We start from the raw sequence: 5,694 nt of genomic DNA, 5'->3' as shown, positions 1-5,694 counted from the left end.
TGTGTCTTTCTTCATTTATTTCCAAAGCCGTTATCAATGGTAACAGTCCACACCATGCTCCTGGGAGTTTATTACAGGCAAACTACACCATGATATTATTTCACATTTTGTTATACTATTACTATTGGTTCAAGTTTTTTTTTTAATTCAGATAAGTTTTATTCAAAAAATTGTATGGCCTGATGATGCCATCTGCTCTATTTACTAAGACAACTGGCTCAAAACTGACTGAAATTTGTCTTGCTTATGTTTGTCATGCCATCTGACTCACACCATCCATCCAGTTCTTTTGAATGCATTAAAATCACGTTTGAAATGCCTGGCTTTAGGGGGGCACAGAGGGAGTCTAAGGTTGTTGATACAACTGCTTTGACCAATAAGTAATTTTATTTTATAAATACAAGATGCAACCTACAATGTCTTCTGTAAGCACTATATACACTGCCTGGCCAAAAAAAAAAGGTCACCACCTGGATTTAACTAACCAAATAGGTAAGAGCCTACCATTGGATAATTACTGCATGGGTGATTATGTTTCAGCTGTCAACAAGTTATTTAACCCTAACTGATGCAGTGTGTAGCTTCTCATTTGTTAAACAACCATGTCAAAATGGTCGTGGACCACATCCTGTGGTCGTGGAAAAGATGTTAATCTTTTTCAGAAGGGTCAAATTATTGGCATGCATCAAGCAGAGAAAACATCTAAGGAGATTGCTGAAACTACTAAAATCGGGTTAAGAACTGTCCAACGCATTATTAAAAAGTGGAAGGACAGTGGGGAAACATCATCTTCAAGGAAGGAATGTGGTCGGAAAAAAATCTTGAATAATCGTGATCGGTGATCACTTAAACGTTTGGTGAAATCAAAGGGTAGAAAAACTACAGTAGAACTCAGGGAGATGTTTAATAGTGAAAGTAAGAGCATTTCCACACGCACAATGCGAAGGGAACTCAAGGGATTGGGACTAAACAGCTGTGTAGCCTTAAGACAACCACTTGTCAGTGAGGCTAACCGGCAAAAACGGCTTCAATTTGCTAGGGAGCATAAAGATTGGACTCTGGAAGAAGGTCATGTGGTCTGATGAGTCCAGTTTTACCCTGTTCCAGAGTGATGAGCGCATCAGGGTAAGAAGAAAGGGCAGTTGAAGTGATGCACCCATCATGCCTAGTGCCTACTGTACAAGCCTGTGGGGGCAGTGCTATGATCTGGGGTTGCTGCAGTTGGTCAGGTCTAGGTTCAGCAACATTATGTGCCCAAAGAATGAGGTCAGCTGACTACCTGAATATACTGAACGACCAGGTTATTCCATCAATGGATTTTTTCTTCCCTGATGGCACGGGCATATTCCGAGATGACAATGCCAGGATTCATCGGGCTCAAATTGTGAAAGAGTGGTTCAGGGAGCATGAGACATCATTTTCACACATGAATTGGCCACCACAGAGTCCAGACCTGAACCCCATTGAGAATCTTTGGGATGTGCTGGAGAAGACTTTGTGCAGTGGTCCAAATCTCCCATCATCAATACAAGATCTTGGGAAAAAATTAATGCAACTCTGGACAGAAATAAATGTTGTGACATTGCAGAAGCTTGAGGAAACCACAGCGAATGCGTGCCGTAATCAAAGCTAAAGGCGGTCCAACGAAATATTAGAGTGTGTGACACTCTTTTTTTTGGCCAGGCAGTGTATATAACATAAGACATGTTTGCACATACAGCCAAGCCGGAAAGTCTGCAAACCCCTTTCACCTTCTCCACATTTTATTGTGCACTGATACTGCTTGAGATGTTTGTACAATTTAATTGGAGTCCACCTGTGGTAAATTCAATTGATTGGACATGGCCTATATAAGGTCCCACAGTTGACAGTGTATATCAGAGCAAACTCCAAGCCATGGGGTCAAAGAAGTTATCTGCAGACCTCAGAAGCAGGATTGTGTCAAGGCATAGATCTGGAGAGGGGTACAGAAAAATTGCTGCAGCTTTACAGGTCCCAAAGAGAACAGTGGCCAACATCATTCGCATTCGTAAATGGAAGCAGTTTGGAATCACCAAAAATCTTCCTAGACCTGGCAGCCCGGCCAAACTGAGTGATCGGGGAGGGCGGGCCTTGGCCAAGGAGGTGAGAAGGAACCCGAGGGTCACTCTGACAGAGCTCCAGCGTATCCTTGTGGAGATTGGAAAACCTATAAGAAGATCAACCATCCAGGCAGCACTCCACAAATCACGCCTTTATGGTAGAGTGGCCAGACGGAAGCCACTCCTTAGTAAAAGGCACATGACAGGCAACAAGATTCTCTGGTCTGATGAAACCAAAATGTAACTTTTTGGCCTGAATACCAAGAATCATGTCTGGAGGAAACCAGGCACCACTCATCACCTGGCTAATGCCATCCCTACAGTGAAGCATGGCGGTGGCAACATCATGATGTGGGGATGTTTTTCAGCAGCGGGACCGGGGCGACTAGTCCTGATAGAGGGAAAGATGAATGCAGCTAAGTACACAGAGATCCATGAAGAAAACCTGCTCCAGAGCGCTCTGGACCTCAGACTGGGGCAAAGGTTTATCTTCCAACATGACAACGACCCAGAGCACACAGCCAAGAGAACAAAGGAGTGGCTTTGGAGAAAGTCTGTGAATGTCCTTGAGTGGCCCAGCCAGAGCCCAGATCTGAATCCAATCAAACATCTGTGGAAGGAGCTGAAAATGGCTGTGTACCGACGCTCTTCATCCAACCTGATGGAGCTTGCAGGGACATGCCAAGAGGAATGGGCAAAAATGTCCAGAAACAAGTGTGCCAAGCTCGTAGCTTCTTTCCCAAGATGCCTTCTTTCCCAAGAAGATGTAATTGCTGCCAAAGGTGCATCAACCAAGTATTAGGCTAAAGGTGTGTACAGATAAGAAAATAAATAAATAAAAATGCATATTTTCTAAACCCTGTCTTCACTTTGTAATTATTGGTGATTGTATGTAGATGTTTGAGGGGTGTGCAGACTTTCCAGCTTGACTGTAAATATACATACATATAAATAAATGTATATGTGTATGTGTGTGTATCTACAAGCAGCTGTCTGTGTGTAAATATGCCATATATTATCCAGTTTTTGAGCAATAGCACAAAACTAAAAAAAGGTTAAACGTTCTGAAGGTCAAGCACACTTTGCCCTTTATTACAGAATTTAATTAAAGGCTATGGCACAGCCAATTAAGCTGCTTCACTCTAAAAAACAGTGTCACCATCACATACAAATTTTTTTTCCCTTTGCACTGCATCATCAGCGGGAAACTGGTGATGTGATTCACACAGACAGGTGTAATCAGTAGCTTGTCCATAATTATAAATGGCAATGGGTTGAGTCCTGCTGCGTGTACTCTGAAGCACATTTCCATATGAGTAGAGCACAGTGTGACCCAAAAGAACATACACTGAGACTTTTTGAATATATAAAGCTTTCATTTTTCTGCTGACATGTTGATGGACAATCTAATTTTTTAATAAGGGTCCAGCTTCATTCTTGCTCTGGATTTACAAATACCATTTTTTAACAGCTAAAGGGAAAAGTGAGCAATGGTGATTATTTTTTAAGGAAAAACTCCAGCAGTTTTGGACATTCTGTCTATCTGTCAATTATACTGGATAGGTGCAATTACCAAAGGCAATAATTTTAACACATCTCCCCGTACTTGAAAAAAAAGAAAATGGAAGTGTACAGCAGCTGTTGGAGCAGCCAATAATTATTTCACTGCTTTAAATCATCTACATAATTCATCCTGTCAGAGATGGAACTGGAGAAATGAATGTGGTGATGCATTACAAATGTTGCTGTATGGGTCTGATCACACACTGTTACCACATAAGATTAGAAAACCAGTTTATGCTTTGTTAGGGGTGCTCCAAGAAGTATCTGAAATGAGCATCTAAAAGCCAGGTGTATTCATGTACTGATAGATAATTTTTCTTTGTGGGTCCAGAGCCTATCCTGGAAACTTTGGGGCATGGGACAGTAAAACATAGTATAAAGTGTGTTAATTTATCAATGGGTACTGGACATTTTTGCCAATGTTTAAACCTAAAGATGACACACCTACTACTACTACTACTACTACTACTTTTTTGTCTACTACTAATTATATAAAATTATAATTATATGAATATATTATTCATATAAATTATATGAAAATATAATTATACAAATAAATGACATGATACTAACTTTTCTAGTTTAGCATAGTGCTTTGAGAAGCTCGTCATGAGGCGTATCAAGACCCCTCTGTCCCCTTCAATGGACCCACTGCAGTTTGCTTATTGTACCAATCACACAACAGATGATGCCATAGCCACCACTCTTCATCCTGCTCTTACCCATTCAGACAAAAAGGACACATATCTTAAAATGCTGTTCATAGACTTCAGTTTAGTATTCAGCACCTGATTGGAAAGCTGAGCTTAGTGGGCCTCTTTCTGTCCTCTACCCCGAGCACCACCACACTGAGCACTGGAGCTCCTCAGGGCTGCATGCTGAGTCCACTGCTGTTTACTTTACTGACTCTTGATTGTGCAGCAATGCCCAGCTCCAATCACATCATCAAGGATGCAGCTGACGCAACAGTGGTGGGACAGAGACATGGTGCAACAGTTAACAACCTCTCTGTGAATGTGGACAGAACTAAAGAGATGATTGTTGACTTCAGAAAAACACAGAGTGACCACTCTCCACTGAACTCTCCACTCTCCACTCCATTGATGGCTCCTTGATGGAGATTTTAAAGAGCACTAAATTCCTCTGTGTCCACTTGACGGAGAACCTCACCCGGTCCCTCAGCCAACTCCATTTCTAAGAAATCCCAACAGCATCTCTACTTTCTGCAAAGGCAGGGAAAAGCTCCTCTCACCATGTTCTACAGATTAAGCAGCTGCATCACTGTCTGGTTTGGGATCTGGTTTGCATCTGACCGCAAGTTTGGACAGCTAAAGAGATCATCAGGGTCTCTCTTCAATTTCTCACAGACTTCTACAACAAACACTGCATCTGCAAAGCTCTCAGCATTGTGGAGGACTCATCACACCCATCACATGGACTTTTCAATCTCCTGCCGTCTGGGAGAAAGTACAGCAGCATTTGCACCCTCACTGCTAGACTGCACAAGAGCTTTTTTCCATCAGACTACTCAACTCACTGAACTGAGTCTGAACTGATGGTCATACACACACACACACACACACACACTCATGCACACACACACACTCAATCACGCACACACATTTACTCACACAAACTCACATACACCAACAAACAGTTTTGCTCATCAGACTTTGACAGCTTCAAAATTACATTCAACTACAGAGTGACTTCATTATCACTTGCATCTTTGCACAATATTGCATTTTTGCACATTATAATTTAATATCTCTGCTGCTATACAAACCCAACACTGTTACTTATAAATCAAAATATGTTGTATATTCTTTTATCTCAGTTGACATTTACTCTGGACCATGTAGGGGCCAACACCACACTTTTGCGTCTTTTGGTCACGTCCCCACACTTTTTGAGGTGTTTATTGTAGATCCTTGTATTTATTGTATTGTTTTTATCTGCATTGTGTATATTGTTGTTTGCACTTGTGTTCTGTGTTGCACCATGATCCTAAAGGGACGTCGATTTGTTTATATATGAACAAGGGAGTGAA

The sequence above is a fragment of the Trichomycterus rosablanca genome, chromosome 3, assembly GCF_030014385.1.
Source record: "Trichomycterus rosablanca isolate fTriRos1 chromosome 3, fTriRos1.hap1, whole genome shotgun sequence".
NCBI classification, from domain to species: domain Eukaryota; kingdom Metazoa; phylum Chordata; class Actinopteri; order Siluriformes; family Trichomycteridae; genus Trichomycterus; species Trichomycterus rosablanca.
Note: the sequence above shows the minus strand (reverse complement) of the source record.